This window comes from Paramormyrops kingsleyae, chromosome 21 (assembly GCF_048594095.1).
Source record: "Paramormyrops kingsleyae isolate MSU_618 chromosome 21, PKINGS_0.4, whole genome shotgun sequence".
Lineage (NCBI taxonomy): Eukaryota > Metazoa > Chordata > Actinopteri > Osteoglossiformes > Mormyridae > Paramormyrops > Paramormyrops kingsleyae.
Window position 1 is genome coordinate 18,853,513 of NC_132817.1, and position 20,082 is coordinate 18,873,594.

Consider the following 20,082-nt stretch of genomic DNA (forward strand, 5'->3'; position numbering starts at 1 on the left):
GATGTCACCGTGCTGTTTTTAGCATCCAAGCCAAATTTAGACTGCAAATACACAGGCAGGCTGCTTCCACAAGCAGAACTTACACCATGCATTTCATTAATTCCACTGACCAGAAGGTCCTACAAAGTGCCTTCAAAAAAACGGAACTCACATAAATTTTTTAGATGTTAAAGAAACATCTCCTCTTTCTGACCGAATGCATCAGGGGCAGCACAGTCACACAGGTCTCGGTGAAGTTAAACTTTAAATACTCGAAGTATATCTTAATCATACAGTTAGTATGTCTGGATTAGTGTTTTCACTCTTTGCTGCTGACAAGTACAGCCACAGTGACCAGTTCTTCATATAGGTTAATATAGGGTTTACCCACCCTGAAGCCCAAGGGCCTCTGTTACAAAGGGGGCTCAATCAACCATGTTTAATAAAATGTTAACCCCCCTCCCCAGTCGACAGCCTTTACCGCTGACAACTACTATATCATGGAAAAGAGTAGGGGGCCCTGATTCTGTTCATAAGCCTCTGATGATAATTATTATACATTCTGATGATAATTATTATACATACTGAAAATGACTGACAATTAAGAATTAATAAGTATAAATGCTGCCAAGAACGATTTTGATAGCAAGGTGTTTTTTTAAGCCAAATGCATTGTTTAGAAACTTCCAAATTAACATTTTCAGTATTTTCATATTATTCCTATTAGAATATTTTAATAAAAATTTGTTTTTACACCACTGTTAATAAAATTATGAATGCACTGATTATAAATTATGTTTTTCCATCTAGGCAAAAAATGGCATTTCTACAAGGACAAATTGTGCAAAAATATTTATTAAAGAGACTTACTGCCATCTAGTGTTTTCTGATCGACATAGCAGAGATAATGTAAGCAGGCTTACTGACCAGGCTACATGGCAAACTAAGGTACGAAGGAATATATTGCAGATACTGCAATGATAACATATTTTTGAATGACTGCATTTAACTGGAAAGAGTTCCTTGTAAAATTCTGAAAATGTTGGGACCATCCTTCCATCCATCCATCTTCCAACTGCTTATTTGGGCTTAGGTTAGAGGATATTGAGACATTTCACTTTGTAAATGTGTGGCATTCATTTTTAAATAGGTTGATTCCCAAATTGTTAAGAGGAAATGTAACTGAAAATTAATCCTGTCACAAGTAGAAGAGTAAAAGTAAAAAATGCTGAATGTGATAGTGAAATAAATGTTAAAGATTAATTTTTAATAAATAACAATATAAAACACTTTTTTTTTTTTTTTACACAATTTATTTATTTATAGTTTGAACAAATTTCAATAAACATAAAAAGTGCCTTTAACTCTTGGCTCTTTCACGTAGAGGATGCCAATTCCCTGCCCACAAACCAACAAGGAATATTGGGGAACAAGGTGTCCGACTTGCCTGATGGTACATTCTTAATGGTTAAACGTGGTTGATTGTTCTCCTTTTGAGACATACACACAATTGAGAGTGAAGCTTGGGATTCAAGTGCAGCCTGTGGGGGGGGGTGGGGAAACAGGTGTGGGCTATAACCAGTTAACCAATCACTGAAAACTACCGACACAAGATACAGGTGAGGGTAGTAATCAGAATCAGTTCAGATTCAAATGTTAAGAGATACTGGTAACATAGGTACGCAGAACATAATAACTAAACTAGACACAGGTAGGGTAAACTAGAACCAAAGACACAAGAGCCAAGGCCTAAGTTGAAATATGAGAACAATTACCAAGGTGACAAAGAAATTCAAAGGTTCTAACAAATAACAAATCAGAATCTAACAAAAATATCTAAAGAACTCATGATGGTAGGGGGGCCTGGTTCTCAGCTCAAACAGCTACACGGGGAAGAGGGGAGCACACTAGGACCTGTGAAGCGCGCAGGACTGGGGGAACACAAATGGGATGGCCGGCGCCACCAGCTGACCAAAGAGGGGAACGGACACGGCAGGGATGGATCCTGACAGTAGATTTTCATTGATATAATGGTTTTGTGAAGCAGTAATAAGATCAATCAAAGATCAACTAGAGTAATATTTTCAATTTAAATTTTTTATGTTCACATGGTCAAGCATCTTAGTCACCTCTCTCTTTGCTTGAACATGGAAAAAGATCTGTCAAATACTTTTTGAGTTGTGATAAAGGGATCAAGTGTCATAAATTTCACTTTTTTGCTATCACTATGTGGCACTGTTTCAGTTTTGGGGCTATCTGACAATATATGATCACTTCCAGTATGTCACTCATACAACATGTCTGCAAAGTTTGAAACAGATCCGTATTTATTTTTAGACTTTTTATATAATGTTTTTAGAACTAGTGTGTTTATAACACCAGGTGTCTTCTATAGCTGCCTAACTTTCTTTGCTGCCATATAGTGCTGCTGCTTCATTTCTTGGGCAATTTATCTCAAAATAAGATCAGGCGTGCGTCATGTTTTTGCGAAGAAATAATAATACGCCCCGCTGAAAAGGCAGATCGAGCCCTGAGTGGTGTTCAAGTCCCGAGACCATACGCAAGGGAATTCAATTACAGGTATTCTTAGGCTGGCCTTAGTCATTGTGTCATGCCTTTAATTTCGATGATACCTTAAATCAAACCTCATATTCAAATTAGAAATTCAGATTAAAAGTCTATGAGACGAGTAAATAAGAAGTACATGATAAGCAAAATATTTGACTAAAGTCCACTGAAGCCTTATCAGTTCATTGTTGAGCAACTCATGAATCCACCTAACGTTAAAGAAGGGAAATACAACTGAATATCTAGCGACATAAAGTTGGATTGTACGCCCTTGCTACAAAGACACATTCGTTTTAACATTTCGCAAGTAAATGTCACGTAAGGTGAATCTGCAGTAGAATGAAATATCTAAGACAAATATAGGAGCAATATTATCGTTTTTAACAACGAAAGTTAGGATCTTTTACCCGAGATTTCGTTACAGCTTAGAGAACATGACGAGGGATCTCAATGTCTGTGCAACGCCGAGCTCGATTAATTACTGTCAAATTAACGAATAAACATCGACCGCGATTTTTTCCCAGTTTCAACCTAATTAAGAAAATCGCATTTATTCGGGTTTCAAACACGTTATGATGTAATAAAACTGTACCGTCGATATATGGATTGTTGTTCTTTCGGGATAATAGCGTATAAAAGGGAAAGAAGCATTTTGGCAAATTCTAAATAGTGTTTTTAGGTAGCCTATTTAGAAGTCGTCAGTCCTCGGGGATCAGCAGCACTTATAATTTACCTGGTTGGCGCGTGACAAGTGGCCGTCTTTTCCGACCAATAGGAGGCGTTTCCGAAGCGCTGCCTCCTGACCCCAATGCACAATACTCTGCATTTTTTTCCGCTACTACCATCTGCTTTTAAAAAATAAAAAAATACATATTTGCAGATGCAACCACAGCCTTGTGCTTTTCAAAGTCACATATATTGTTAATCCACTCCTGTTAGCCAAGCAAATAAACAATCTTCCCCGCTATTGACGCATGCTTACGCAGCAAAAAAAAACAACAACATAAAATTCCCCCACTCCGACTGCAAGTTCTGCTTTTTTTCTCGGTATATGGTGGTGATACGACTACATTCGTTCAACTTTGATACGTTTTAACATAACAGCGCAAACAAATTGCCTTCTAAGCGTTACAATGTAGAACATGAAGACTCCAGTTACGTTTATTATGAGCATACGCAATTTCAGGTTAACACAGTATTGATTAATGATTTACGGTAAAGCGAGAATTAAGATATAATGTTGCTTGTACGTATGTAATAGACTATAGACAGATCGTATATGTTTGCAGGATTTGGGCGAAAGACGTGCAGCGTATCCTACTTTTCCGAGGTGCAAGGGTATGCTTTCGAGCTTAAACAGTGTTTTATCATCGACCGTATCTCATCAGACTTGTTCCGCTACGGCTGGAAAGCCCGGGATTTATCTCTACCGCTTTAGTTTGAAAATAATAGAAGTACATTTTGGAGACATCATTTTAACACTCCGCGACTTTACTCTGCTCGTTAACTGCTTTTAAATTAGGCACTTTTAGATTACACTTCCTTAAAATGACAAGTAGCCTAACTGTTAGTAACAAAAAGCTTTTTTCTTTCATACCATGCAATTCTGTAGTGAAAACGATCAAACATCTTAAACATAAATGCATCTTTGCATAAAGTATTCCTTTCAGTTTGGTAACAAATGTTTAATTTCTTCCTGGCGGGCATGTTGTATTTAAAATATACACTGGGGTAAATTAAATGTACTGGGAGGAAAAATGAAAATAAAATTAAAACCCGTTTTAAAAACTTGTAAACTGCGCTTGTGCATCAAAATACCAGGAAATGTTGATTTAACCTTTACAGATAAAATATATAATCAGAATCAGATTTTGTTATATTAAATTTATAATGCAATTTGAATAATCGTAGAAGATTGTAAAACATTCTGCTTTTCATGCGACAGAATTTAACCTTCATATACAAAATGGAGTTTCATTCGTTGTCATAATCGCTAATGGCGCCACCGTCTGAAAAGAGCACAGGCAGACTTACGCCATTTATGCCTGCACGTTAACACTGTAACAAAGACCATTTGTTGTTCCTCCATGACAGGACCCGCGAATGGCGTTCTGTCGGCTTTGCGAAATGGCGGACCAAGGAGGAGACAGCGAGGCTGAAATCCGACTACAGGGCTCCAAGCTGCAGATAAGATACGGACACGGGACGCCGCCAGGATCGGGATTCAGCCTCCTATACTGATGTTTCGGCCATTATATCAGGCAGTTCCCGAATAGTTTTCTTTTGAGTCCATTTTTTCTTATGTAATGCAAAGGTTTGAAAGAAAAATCAGTTAAAAGAAAGATACTTTAATTCTTTTTTTAAAACCTCATTATACACTACGTTGGAAAAACATAAAATAAAAGCATATATCACTTCTATTCTAAAACTTGTAAAAAGTAGCAACGTAAAATGAATTACAGACAAAAGTATACAATTCCTTGTCTTAGTAAAACAAAGGGAGAAAAATCATTAAGGACAGTAATGACGAGATACTAGAGGAGAGACCACACTACTTGTAAAAATGTAAAAAAAAAAAAACGAAGTCTCATATTCACAGATGTTTGTGGGAGGAATTTAAGATGCAGTCTCATGCCCATACACGTCCTGTTCCTGCGTCAGTCATTTTTTTACGTTCTGAAAATGTACAATTATCACATTCAAAGACACCCTTATTCTACAAATAGTTTAGATCACCATGGGTCTTTGTAATGTATTCACTGAATAATGAACTACTGCATTGGTTGGCTTATTCATTTATGTAACTCTGGCTTAATTGAGATAATGATCTGCAAGCACTAAGCAAGAAATGAACCAGCAGAAACCTCCAAATGAAAATGTTACATCTGAGGGTACTTTTCTTTTTCCAACTCTGCAGAGAAAGTGGCGGGGCAGAGTAGGTATCGTGCTGCATTGTCCCTCATGGCATAGGCTGATGGTATCACCACAAGTTGATGGTACCATGGTTTTTTTTTTGGCTAGGCTTTTGGATATCAGTTCTTTGTTTAACATTTCCTGTTTTTTTTTTTTTTTTGAAGTGCTGAGGGTAGACAAGTACACAGATACAACTTGGAATTCTCAAGACAAAGTGAAACTTTGTTTTTCAGGTTCATGTACAGTGTCTCAGAACACTGGAGAATGTACACTGCATGCTTGGAGAGATCAGATTAGTGTGAGGAACTCTGCACTGGATACATGCTAGAACATTCTGTGGCTGTGTTCTTTACAGGGACCCAATTAGTAGCTCACTGACATTTCCCAGAGATCTCTGGAAGGCTGACAACGAGGAGAGGGGCTGGTATAGTTAGTGGAGAGCTTCTGTTGGCCATTTTAATGGGTAGACATTGTTCTGCAAAGATTTGAATGATATTATTACAGGAGCTAAATCTCACTTACAGCACAGAGGCAGTCGTACGGACACTTATGAATTTGCCAGACCTATCTTCCTCAGAGATAAGGTCTTTGAATTATGCATAACGTTACACCGTGACTGATGTTTCATGCACATTTTTTCAATATGTTACGACAGGTAGAAACGCTTCTAGGCAGTGAAAACGTTCCTCTGCTGATTTACGACTGACATTAGGAGATCCTTAGGAAATGTAAGTTCCTCCTAATGTGCTTCTTTTCCAAAAAAGGATACAGAGCGGAGTATTTTATATTATATTAGAGCATGAAGCAGTAACATATTCTGCTTTCACACAATAGAATTCTTTACTGTTGGGCTGAAAAAAGGTTTCCCACTGATTTTGCTCCAGGTTATGGGAAATGCTGGCCTTTGCACAGATTTTTAATGAACAGTTGCAGGCAGAAACAAACAAAATTCTCAAAGGATACTCATTTGGCACATGACTCCACGGCGGATGGCCATTCGCTACGATCCTGGCTCATTTCCTGTTAGAGTAGGAGTGAGAGGGAAAGATGAAGCCTTGGCTTGATGGGACAAGCCCCCCCCCCCCCCATGTCACTCTCAGTATGGGCAGGTCCTTCTGGTTCCTTTGCTGCAGGAAAAAAAACACCAAACACCTAAGGGAGCGGGAAGATAACAAAAGAACGAACCAGAGTGGAAAAACACCACAGCGCATATCTTGAGCCAACAGTCAGGAAGTGCAACTTTTTCTTTGGCTACACCATAAAAGGAACTGTTTTTAATTCCCCCCCCCCCCCCCGAAAGGTCTCTGTAGAAACTGCTTGATTGAACAAAACACAAGAATGAGATGTGATTTCTTAAACGCAGCTCAATAAAAAAGATCACCATTGATCTGAGCTTTACAGAACATGTATAAATTATATAGTGTAATTGTTATATAGTGTAACAGTTTTATGGTGTAACAACTGTGTCTTTGAAGTGATAGTGAGTCTTTGTTTCAAGCAAAATATGTAATATGTAAGTTTTTATTCATAGTGTTTCTTTGTATATTTCAATCTGATTAAAAAGTTTTCACAGAAAGGTATTCCATTTAAATAGGTTTTCCTTAAAATTGGGTGCGACTTCCTTGCATTATTTTGCTACCAACTCTTTTATAAAAGACTGTACCACTAAATAAACTCCTGAGTTATTGTAGATTATAGTGTGATTCGTGTTCAGTGAGATAGATTCACAAATTCACACAGGTGTAACCGATCACCTAGCAACCAGATGAACTATGTCAAGGTAGTGCCTGTCAATTTTTTATTAACAAGCAATTTGTATAATTATAAGTTGCAACAACATCCTACAAACTTAATATTCACTTGCCTTTGCGTCTTTGAATTTTTTCTTTTGTCACTCAATACAGTATATGTAATTATGCTTCTCTATTAAATTGCATTGGATGAAACTGCTCGTGTGAACCAAAACTTACTCAATCGGCAGTGCAGTGTCTTACATGCTCATCCAGATTCTGCATCTCTCCAAAAGTGCAGGGATATTTGTGTTATGGTGAATCAATAATAAATGGGAAGTTGTTATTGATCGTTTTGCGTGTTTTCAATTATTTAAAGTCTCCTTGTACTCCCATTTAAAATTCATAACCGCTGTGTATATTTAGCAATCTCAGTTGCCTTTTACAGGCAGTTCACTGACTTCAGAGTGAATAGCATTAAGATTCTAAAGCTACTGCCCCTTTTTTCCAATATCAAGCAAGATCTGATTGTGGCTTTTCAGGTTTCAAAGCACAACAAATGTCCTTTGTGAAAACTTTGTCTTAAAAGAGGTTGTTTGAGAATGCACTGAAAAGAGGTTATAATTATCTATGGATAATTGTCTTGGAACAGCATAGACCAGTGAGTGAATGTGTCTGTGTAAAGTATATAATGGAACAGGAACATTCTAGGTCTCCCACATCACAGAACTGCTATTCCTCCAGGAAAATGACATCAATTTTTTCATCCATACCCTATATATTGAATAAAGCAATTCCCATTTAACATTTAATCAGAAGAGCAGCTGGGACTTGTGGCGGTAGATGTGAGGTTGTTTAGATGATTTAGATCTATGTAAAAAAAACCCAGCAACATCTGTCAATTTCAATATCTACAGTGTGGATCCATGGTTGGCGTATGATGGATGCATTATGGAAAGGTTCATTTGTGGCTCACGATGAGGTCGTGGCTGTCATTTAAAGGGCCCCCTCCCTTACGTCTACACCAGCAAACATACACCCCTTTTTTTTTATTCTCGGTGTGGTAGCTCATTGAGAGCCCAGACAATTCTCACAGTTCTGAAAGTATGTGTGAAACCTACAGAAGGAGCATCTGGTTTCATGTAACTGGAGATGTTACACGGGAGGAATAATGCACTCATTTCTTGGCAGTTAGGGCGAGGGAGGGAAAGGTTTAATCTGAGGAAATTCCTAAGCTGCAATCGGGCACTATTCTCTGACCATATCTGGGATAAATCACAGGAATTTCCAGACACATCCCTTTCCAGCGGCAGAGATCCTCCACTGTAATGTTATCGTGTCTTTGTGATTCAAAGGCTTATGCGAGACAATCAGGGAGTATCTTTAACATGTAGAGGAGCGACATTTAAGCACATTACTGCTCAGATTAATAGCATGGGAAGTATTACCTTGTGAAACTGAACAGGTATAATATACTGCATTGTAGAGAGCAGTGATTGAGGTGTCAAACATTTATACACTGGACAGAAAAGAAACCAAAATAATTACCTATTATTGTTACAAGAAGGATGTTAGGGATTGCACCAGGCTGTGAATGATTTAAATACGTAATAAACCTTTGCACATTGGAACAAAAATTTAAATATATGCATTTTATACCCGCAGTACCCTCACAGGATAAGGGATTTATTCTCACTTTTTAGACATTTATCTCCTTCAAAAAAGTCACAGCTGCATATGCATGATGAATGGGACAGGAATGCCAAGAGAAATGTGATTTCCTGTCTTAGTGTGTTTGTATGGGTTACTCCGTGAGATGAACTGTGACTGAGATGCAACTACAATCCGTGCTGTGAACACAGGTTACTCTGTGCTATATTAAAAACACTGACTAAAGTGACTGACCCTTCTCAGAAAGAGCTTTCAAATGTCTAGCGCAGTGTTTCCCAATCTGGTCCTTGGGGACCCACACGTTTTTGCTACCGGGACCTGGGAGGGAGCAAAAATGTGGACTGTCTGGTAGGGAATTTGGAGGGTGCAAAAACATGGAGAGGTTGGGGGTCCCCAAGGACCGGATTGGGCAACACAGGTCTAATGTGCAGCTGTGGTCGAACGCAGGACTGCTTCAGGCACAGGACACTTTGGGCTGAAGGGAATCATGAGGAAACGTGTCTGGACTCAGTCGTGGAGTTTGATCAATGAGTTTGTTTGAGGCCGTCAAGCTCCCTCAATGCAAATGCTAATGCAATACAAAAAATATAGCACAGGTTGGGCGGCCTGTGCCTTTCATGCAGCTGCTTTGCTTAAACTGCTCGAGGGCTTGGGGCTGGAGGAACAGAGTAGTTTGATTGTGGCTGCTGGCTAGCATCCATAAGTCAAGGTTGTCTTGCTTAACAGGCTATGCTAGTGATGGCCAAATGAAGCCTCATGAACCATTTGCTGTATTTTTTGACCACACTAGAGGGTGCTCCTGGTTTGATTTGGGGCATGCTTTGAGCCCTTTTTTTAAACAGCACCATCTAGTGGGGTCAGAAAATACAGCAAGTGGTTCGTGCGGCTTCATTTTGCCATCACTAGCATAGCCTGTTAAGCAAGACAACCTTGACTTATGGATGCTAGCCAGCAGCCACAATCAAACTAGACTATGGATATCTAGACTATGGATATCCTATGGATATTCTAGACTATGGATATCCTGGTTACTCTAATTAAAGGATAAACGTTAAATGGAGGGCTGCGGTTTGATATATTAGTGAAAAAATATCAAAGAGATAGATTACGTAGCTAGTGGCCTTTATATAATATATAATTTATTGTTTTCCTTTATTCTGTAATTTGCGGGTCTGTTAGATTTGATGGACTGAGTATGATCCTTTTTGAATCATCAAATGTTAAGTCGAGCCAAATCTCCTACCTTGATCTTTGAATCGTATTGATAGGTTCCTTCTTTGTTAGAAGCTGTTGTGTAGCTCCTGCTCCCATACTGCTTGTACCTGGGCGCTCATTAGAAGCCGAGTCTAGCTGCATTTACGCTTCGTCGACCCCTTGACAGCACATATGTTTGCAATGTGCCGTTCGCCTCACTTGTACGTCACTCTCGACAAAAGCGTCCACTAAATATAAGTAAAATGTAAATGTAAAAAGTATGAGGCCCTGGTGCACTGGTTTCCAAGGAGACCACAGGTGTCATTTTACCCTTCCCCATCCCCTCCAAAATGCAGTCCCACTCATTAAATATTCACCGTGCGGCAGAACTGGAGCTCTCCCCAACACATTATCTCCCCTCTCCATTTCCCATGGAGACCATCTCTGTGAGTCCCATACGAGGGTCCAATTACTCGCAATGCCAGTTTGCCCTTCTTATATACCAATATAGGGAATTGCACTGTAATATCAACAAAAATGTGGTGTAGTTCACTTGCAATCCATTAAAGGGAATATTCATTGAAAACGGTATACGTCTCAATTAACACAAGTGCTATTTCATGTTAAGGTTTTCTACTAACTCTTAAAGAACCAGAAAATTGTTAACAGAAACAGCCTTACATCACTCCCCGAATCAAGATTGCCGTTCTTCTCTGCCTTTCGCCACATTGGGATTTTAAGGTAAATTGCTAGTTGTTCACACCTGACTATAGCTGGGTTAACAAGTCCACAGGTGCGTCTGCTGAGAGGTAATTGGTGGGCGTGGCCCCGATGGTTGAGCCCCGATTGGCCAAGATAATTTACTAGAGTAAAGCAGAGAGCGAATGTATGCTACTCAGGAAGCATTTCTCACAACCAATCATTAATCGGAAAGGCGGAGTTGTTCCAATACACAACAGCTCTTAGATAACAATCCAGTTATTGGTAGCTTGTATATAAATTATTGTATTTAAATTTGAATGCTATGCTTTTAGGTAATTGTTAGGCCTGTAATCTAGTAAGGTAGCTTGTTTAGGAAACCTCCCAAACACGTGAAATCATATTGGAATCTGTTCAATACAATTTGTAGAATTGCATTTATTTTTTAGTCTTGTGATATGGTGACAAATACTATATAACATTTATCGGTTGCCTGTAAAAATTTCCTGAGAAAGCTGGACTGTGGCAGACACTTAAGAAAAAGCTGGAAGTGAGTCGTTATTTTCCATGATGTGAAACTTCCCCTTTGCATGGTGCAGACAGAGCTTTGGGTTTTGGGTACACTATTATGGAAGTTCGGATTTGGCCCTTAGTTTGTGCTCCCTGCCATAATTTAGATAATTGTATGTGTAAATCGCTCAATAACTGGACATGGAGCTTATTATTTATCTGCTGTCAGAATTGCTCTCTCTGCAAAAGGGCGGGTCTGAATGGCCAGCCTTCCTGTCGGGATTACCTGGCATGTTTCACACTGCTCACTGACACAGACAAACTCCCCCCCCACACACAAGCGGCTCCTTTATAGTGCCCATGGATGCTAGTCTCTGTGAATATAAAGGGGACACTTTCCCAACAGGACTCTCCACAGTGTGCTACAGGACCACAGAGTCTTCCTGCGGAATTCCTTCGGAACATTAGATTCCATGGGCTGGAATGTAAACATAGTCAAAAGAATGACTTTGAAATATATGAAGAACTGTCTTATGAGACGTAATCAATAATAATTCTTCTTGCAATACTATGACCAGTATTAAATTTACCTTGCAGGGAAAATAATTATGCATAAGACCATACCAGGTCAAACATTTTTTTTTCTGCGGTACTGTGATTAAGGAGGTTCCATCATGCATACAATTAAACAATGGCTGGCAAAGGCCTCCCTCTTTATTGGTAACATTTCCTTTAAAAACATTGGCCGTCTATTCTAAAACAGAATACGTAATTCCCATTCCACAATAGGTCTGGTTCCATGTTCACAAGGCCAGTAACCTTCAGTCCATTCATAACCGGCATGCAGACGTGTGGAATCTCTGAAAAGCATCGTAAAGACCAGGTAAAAGCTCAAGGCAGGGCCTTGGGCTAGGAAAATTCTGAATGGATCTTGTCATATGCAGGTGAAGAGAGTGAGGGCAAGTATAGACAGATTTTTGTCTGTATTTTGTCTTCAGTGACTCCAAATGAACTCGCAAACTCTTTAATGGGAACATAAGTGGTCAGATTTATTACAATTTAGACTTCCAGACCAGTCACAGTTCAAAGATGGTTCAACTCAGACTTAAGTTGGTCTTATGATACCCAGAGACATTTGACTTCCAGACCTGGGTGGAATATGTTTTGTCTGATAGCTTCTGAGTCATTTGGCTGTGTTGCATTTGGTACTTTCACTGACCCCTGGTGGTAGATGTAAATAACTGAAAGCAAGGGTGACAGGACAACACTTATCTTTGGGGAAAACCTGATAAACCTAATAATTACGTTAACTGTCTAGGATAAACATTAGCACTAGTGGTGCTAAGCCGTTCTATCCGGCTAGGAGCAATCTCGGTGGATTATTGCTTAATGGTTTTTCATAGCTGACGATCATTTCATATGCAGATCACAACTATCTGGGCAAGTAGCCTTCAGTAAAGGCAAATCTCTGTTAACCTGAAGAGGTGCGACACGGCTAATTTGAACCAGACAAAACACACTGTCGGCAAACCATCGTATTTCGCAAGGCAATAAGTGGAGTTTTGGGAGTGTTTTTCAGACAATGGGGTGGGGTGGGGGGGGAGGAGTCAGGAGTCATTTAAAACCTTTTTATAATGAATTCAGCGAGACTTATTATACTCAATTGACTGTTATTATAAATTATTGTTACTCTCGTTTCATTACTTCATAGGTAATTATTGTAACTATTATCATGCTCTCATATAATGTACTCTCTTTTTATACAAAGAGACCAGCACACTGACACATTTACACAGATGTATATCATATGGATGTATCTAGAAAATCAATTAATCAGGTGATCCACTAGCAATTCAGCCTCAGCAGTGGTTCCCCGCTCGTGAGCTCAGTTCACAACCTTCATATGTGTCTGCGGCCATTTGCCAGAATGGATTCACGTGCTCCTGCGTCGGGCCCTTCCAGGAGAGGCAGAGATAAACGCTCTCATTGCACCTCTGCACCCCGCCTTTCACAAACGGGAGCATGAGGTCCGAGTGTCGCTCCCAGTTTGCTTTGTTGCACCATCCTGTAGTTGAACCACAAGGGGCTTCCAGGATGCAAAAAATGCATTTTTGGGAGGAATTTCTGCTGCACACAAGAGTCTCTTTCTGGCTGCCCTGACATGCCGATTAATTTCTCAATCAAGGTACTCAGCCTTGTCTCTGGGAAAAGAAAAAAAAAGATCACTTACGATACCGAAAATTCCCCACGACAAAATGCGTCTGTAAACAGGGGCCGGCCCACGCGTGGCACGGATACGGCAGCTTAGCGAGGCCTCGGTGAACAAGGCTCCGATATTATGGGATGTGAGCGACACTCTGCGTGCCAGGGTGTGGGCTCGTTGCCCGGGCACGAGGACCGAACACAAAACGCATCATTATCCTGCGTTACGTTGTTTTCACTGCCCGCGAATGAGCGTGTGAGGGAGCTCTGTGTGTATCAGCATGCTAACGACAGGGGCCATAGTGTCTGCAATAACATAATACATAATACAAATACGGTCTGTCTTTAGAATAATGCTCTGTGGGACAGTCTACAGCTTGTGCAATGTGGCATAAAACACCATTGAAGAAACAACAGTAAATGCAACCAATTTTTATCGTTGTTGTGACGCTGCCAGTTAACAGGATTGATTAAAAATAAAACCAAAATTCCTTTAAGTGCTGGATATTTTAGAAGCAGCACTGCATGTCATGCATATGCCTTCTAAGACACATAAAGGTCTTTATTGGGGATCACATTAAATCGCTTCTAAACGGCATAATTGCAGGATTATTATTCCAATTACCGGGGAGATGTGAAGCCCGCACAAGCCAATTATCTCTTAGAAAAATGAAAAATGTTCATTTGGACAGCTAGCTAAACTCCCGTGTGATATGTAGGTAGGCAACCGAAACCATGACAGCACTGTTGTTTACCTTCCCTGATGGACCAGAACCAGACGAGGAACATCCAGTTCAGCACTGAAAACCCAGAGTGTTTTGAACATTAAATTGGGCAAATGGGTTTTTAACCCTAAGTCAAACACAACCATAAGGCAGGGTTTTGCTATCTTTAAGACAGTTTTAAGTCCCTGTATTTTCCCTGTTTAGTTGCTTCAGTTCAGTTACAAAAAGCCGTAACAATGTCAACTGCAGCTAAACTTGAATGGAATGCACAGTAGCAATAGCCACATGCTAACTGCAATGGCAGCACTGGGAATGCGTACCGGTCAGCCATGATGCCCCTCTGCCCCACTGGCCAGGTGACAAATGGGCCAAGCCGCACCTCTGTGGCTCCCGTTGTGTTGGAGGGGAGAGGCCGGCCCTGATTTCCCCGGGGGGGGGGGGGGAGGGGCTGCTCTAATCAGCCATGACTCCTCTTCTACGTTCTGCCTGCGTGAAAAAGACCCGACACTCGCCATCTGGGCCAGATCAAGTTATCGCCAAAATCGCATCGTCGACTGCAAACTTAGTACACGCTCACCGGTGCCCTCTTCAGGCCATCCCCCTTATTACATGGAGACAGGACTGTCTGGTGTAGGGACAATTGAAGAAGTGTAAAGGCTAAAGGCATTGTCCAAAACCATACAGAAGCGTAAACCGTCCACTGAGAGCAGCCATTAAATGTCACCCTTCATGCAGTCTACGTCAGTCCCTGTGAGCTCATGCACCCAAATCATGGCAAAATTTGGGCATCTTGCCTGAACTAAGCACAAAAAAGGCCTTTTTTTTTAAAAAAAAGTTCCCACAAAAGCATACTGTAGGATTGGCCGCCCCCATTCCCCCCCCCCCCCCCCCCGGAGAGTTTGTTAGATGCATTCCAAAAGCAGTAAAGGGTTCCGATTAGAGTAACAGAAGCCCCCCCCCTTTGAGCAGTGCAGCAGTGCACAAGAGGGCAGATGTGTTACTAATCAATGCCACGGCACTGAATCGCTGCCACGAGCAGTCGCCCCCCCCGCTGCCACATTGAGGCGTTTGTTGCGACAAGCTTTACAGGGCCCAGAGTGGCCAGGTCGTTCCCCACAGAGGGGCTGTGTGTGTGTGGGTGTGTGTATGGGGGGGGAAGCCCAGCAATATCCAATCAGGCTGTGATCCCACAGCCACACCACCTCCTCACCTCTAGGGGGCGCCTGTGTGTAACAACACACATTCTGCGACTGCTTTTGTAGAGGCTATTTTTTTGTTAGTCAGTCCATGGCACGTCCTTACTACAGTATGAACAGTCTGAAGTGGCCTTTTACCATTTCATTCTATTATTTATAGTAGGGGGTTTCTATTCTATTGATGATTATATGGGGCAAAAACGTCACGGACCGGTAAGATGGGCAGTGGAAATACAGGGCAAATTCGCTAGTTATCATGGATCAATACTGGACACGGGAATTTATTTTTCAATACTGGGCAATCCTGTAATGGGTGGGAACTCTGCTGCTGGCATAGAGGTTGGGAACCCCAAATTTATAGGACAACCAATTATTTACTGCTACGTCTACACTACACAAACTTTAAAAAAATGTTTAACATACATTAAAACAAAGCATATCCAAACAGTAAATTAAAACGGCAAATTTCCAACATTTGCCGAAATTTACGTGCTATTAAAACTCGTTTCTTTACCATGAAAGCGTAGTTACATTTCATTTGTCTATACCTTTCCCCAAATGAGTTCTAAGCAGACATATAAACAGTTTGTGTAAAGTGGACTAAGAGCCTTTTACTTTTGTTTAGTCACCTTAGGAATACAGGGTTACAATGTGCCTGTAAGACCTGGTGACAGGAAGACATTAATGAGACTTCTGGAATAAAACCAGACTGAAATAGTTTTGAACACAAAACAAACAAGCTGTACCAGTAACCATTCGCAAACCAGGCTATCAACACAGGCTTCCCAAAGACTTCTGGGTCCTGGCGGCCATTTTTAGGCATGAGCAATTGTTTTTGGTCAAATATTTTCTTTTAAATCGCACCAAAAAACAAGTGGCTGAGTTACCAAAGGCTAGCACAACATCGGAGGTAAAACAGAGGAGCTGCCACGTGATTGGAGGGGGCTGAAACTCACACAGATTAAACTGGGGCACAATTTCCGAATCCCATTTAACATTTTAATGACTCTACCAAAAAAGCAAGTTAATTAATCAACCTAGCAAACTGCACGGTCCTTTCTGCCTGCTGACACAGTTTCACCATCAGCCAATATAATAGCAAAACTAATTTACCTTCCACCACTGTAAACCAATGCCCCTCCCCACCAGAAAAAAAAAAAAAAAGATCGCTGCAAAACCAGCAATAATCTGATTGGTCCTCCAGTAATTACTCCTGCTAAAGAAGGACACGCGTTTAATCCGCCTCCACTGTGGGGCGCTATAGTGCACTGGTACCCTGTCAGGGCCTTGGACTCGGGCAGGAGAGAGAGGAGTCACAGCATCAGAGAGAGACAACGAATGCAAGATGTCAATTGCAGCTGGTTGCTATCACCTCCTGCCGTGTGACGCTCCTCTCACCCTGAAAGCCCGCTGGCCTCACCTTGGACTGTCTTTGTCTGCACACATACACTCAGCTGACCATGCATCCAGTGGGGCCCCCGAACAATAAAACCAGATGTTCGGCTGGCTCCACGTTACCTGAAACACAAATAGCGGCCGTCAGCATTAGAGTACGTGTGGAGCAGTAAAGGCGTTGGGGGAGGCGGAGAATGCTCCCTGGCGTTTCCAGGGTGATAGATGGGGGGTGGAGAGGTGAATGCAGTGCAGCATCTAGACCAGACTCACAGCGTGTAATTACCCCATTGCCCTTGGCAGTACAGAGCAGTCAGCAGCGTCCTGCCTTTGACTGCTCAAGTGCGTGTGTGTATATGGATGAACGTACCTCCCTGCTCTCTGAACAGGACAGGAAAGGGGAATTCTAATTGAGGGAGTGATTTAAGGGGATTGTGTAAAACGCTGACATGATGGAATGGGCCTGGCTTTCCAGTTTCCTCGCCTTCATCCTCCTACACACCCACACACTCTTACAGCCCTCTGCAGATCCTTTTCGTCAAGCTGCGGATACAAGCGATGACTTTCAACTGCCGCGCGTGTCACATTCCTGCCTCCGGTCTGCAGCTAGGCGACAGGCACCATGGTAATGAGGATAATCTCCAGACACAGCGAGCTCCGGGCTTACGTGGACAAAAGCAAAGTGGGAGAAAAGCATCCAGCATCAACATGGGATTGGGGAGGGGGAGGGGGGGGAGAAACGACAAACAAGTGTGGATACCTCTCAGCCGGGAAGGGGCCGCAAGAAAAGGCATTCGTGACCTCGAGCAGGAAAAACAAGAACTCGCCCTCAGCATGGCACAGAAATAGCTGCTGAAGCAGTATGAATGCTGCCATAGCAACCTGGAGCTCAGGTTTGATGTCACGGCCGGTCACCATGACAACCGCCCCAGATTGCCCGTCACGGCATGAGGTCAGTGTTTCCATGGAGATGGACCCGCTGAGTAATAACCTAGGCTTGTTTATGCAACGCGGAAAGGGGCAAAATCACAAGACCTCAATGTTGTCTGAGATCCCCCTTTAGTCCGAGCTTAGGTACAGCATGCAGGCTGGCAAGTTCCTCGTAGCTTTGAAGGAGCTGCAGCCGATTGCAGGAGCTGCACATGGACGCCAACAAAACTAAGTCCCATTTTTTCACCGGTATAATAGAATACGGAAACAAAACTTTGCCAAATAGTGAATGTTTTGATGTCACATTATGGACAGCCTGTTTCTATAGATGCCCCAGCTGTGAACGCTTCTCATCAGTATCACCTTGGACTACAAACAGAACCGATCGTCATCAAATTTAAGGCAAGGTGAACTGACCTTTAGCCACATGCTGTGCACCAGCTTGAAAGTAGGGCAATGGCTAAGGCACAATGATCTCTCTATAGAGCTGCAATGCAGTAGGCGTGTGTGTGTGGGGGGGGGGGGGCTTGTAAGCTGCTTTCACTGGGAGCAGCTACAGACAACTCCCCCCACCCTCCCTTCGCTGGTCTTCATGAATATCCAATCTGCTCTTGACTCCGCATGCAGCGACCCTGGCACGACCTTTTTTTAAATCCCCAAGACCCTGTGTCTTTCACATTGTCCGCTCTGCGGCGCACCCTGTCGCCTCCATGCCTAGCTGCACGCACGCACGCACGCACCGCGTGAGCCTTCGTACGCATCCATGCGCCTGAGGGCCCGGACACTGAGTGCTGCCCAAGGACGCTAATAATCAAGCTTTTGGTGCCACCTAGTGGGGAAGCGATCAAACGCCCCATCAGATTAAGGCCTATTTATAATAATGTTTATCAATACCACGAAAAACACATCATGAAGAAAATGTGATTATTCGCCCAAATAATTAATTAATTGAGTCTGCCCTGCTCAATACCACATGTCCGATTTCTTCTTATGGAGATTAACTTTTCATAATTTACAATTACAGGACTTGCCACTGTTGATACTGGCGGAAAGAAACTCCAGTACCTCACCCACGTCCATCTCTTTAAGGCACCGCTATCGCCATCTGGTCAGCATAGCGAAGGCCATTTCCACATGTATCACCGCACTCCACAGCTCCCAGTCACACTAGGCCTGGGCAATTGTCCAGAAAATACGGAATCCCTGTTCTGCCCGCTTTTGAACTGCAGTTGAAGGGATCACAGTCAAGCATCTGTTGGACCCTTAAATGTGTGGTGCGAGAACTTTTTTTATTTTAAATCTGAGCTTTCACCATTTAAGGAGGTAAATGACGGGGGAAAATGGTCTTTCAAGTGCTGACTGCCACTAACCCCCTCGCATCTTAGTTCTATTGTTTCTGTTAAGCCCAATGGACGAGGATTCCGCCCGTCAAATGCATTTATCTACATAACAACTCGTTTAAATATGTGTCCGATCGCACCCGCTGTAACTGGGGATAGTTCAAACCAGTCTCTCTGAAGCGCGACTCTCCTTTCTACTGTGACATGTTTCGAGCACTTATAAATGTCGGCACTCAAACTTAAAATACATAATTTGGAAGAACTATTTCATTAAATTAAGCACGAAAAAAAATTACTGAAATAAAAAAAGAACAGAAACGGTTTTCAGAACACTTTTGAAAGACGATGTCGGTATCACTTCCCTAAATTTCTTAACCTGAGAAGCATCGCTTATTTGTGGTCATGAAAAATCCATTATTATAACACAGCTGTCCAATTCCATACTAAGGCTATTGGTCCCACAGCCTAAATCCTGAATAACGTGATTACCACCCATTAAAATAAATGGCCTCACTGAAATACCTTCTGTCCCTTTATTCTACGGTTTCTCGTATTGGCTTGTAAAGGACTAGGAAATTGAAGACTGCCCACTGAGCAAGGTATTTAACCCGATTTTCCCCAGGAAGTTATCCGATTATAAACGAGTAAAAACTGTAGGTCCGCTATTGAGTGATGTTTTGTCACGTTATATGGCATCGAGACACAGGGAAGGTCTCGGGCTGCAGCGGCCGGTATAAAGCGCGTGAAGCGGCCCCCCCGCGTTCACATCCGCCACTCCGGTAAATGTGCCATTTCGCCATGTACCCGCGGTATTTAGCGACGGACAGCTGGGAGCTTCGTTTTGCTCCAACAAACTACTTGATTCGCGAGGTCTGACTGCCTTATTATAAAGCAGGGATATAATTCGGCGACCACTGAAAAGAACAAAATACAGATTCTACGAAAAATGGAAGAACAGTAGATTGGAGTGTAAAGAATCTTTTGCATTTTTTTGGTCATCTGCCCCAACACGATATTAAATGCATATTTTACT

General features: G+C 41.9%; 2 long non-coding RNA genes across 2 annotated transcripts; one reads left to right on the plus strand and one right to left on the minus strand.

Moving 5' to 3' along the window:
• Nucleotides 1–1,284: 1,284 nt before the first annotated feature.
• Nucleotides 1,285–10,887, minus strand: LOC140581464 (uncharacterized). The gene is made up of 4 exons (XR_011984538.1): nt 10,737–10,887; nt 6,424–6,480; nt 3,281–6,329; nt 1,285–1,520 (listed from the first exon to the last, which is right to left on the minus strand). It is a non-coding gene; the product is annotated as an uncharacterized lncRNA (long non-coding RNA).
• On the plus strand, nt 3,826–7,406 carry LOC111858786 (uncharacterized). Its single transcript, XR_002841680.2, has 2 exons — nt 3,826–3,885; nt 4,642–7,406. It is a non-coding gene; the product is annotated as an uncharacterized lncRNA (long non-coding RNA).
• Nucleotides 10,888–20,082: the final 9,195 nt, after the last annotated feature.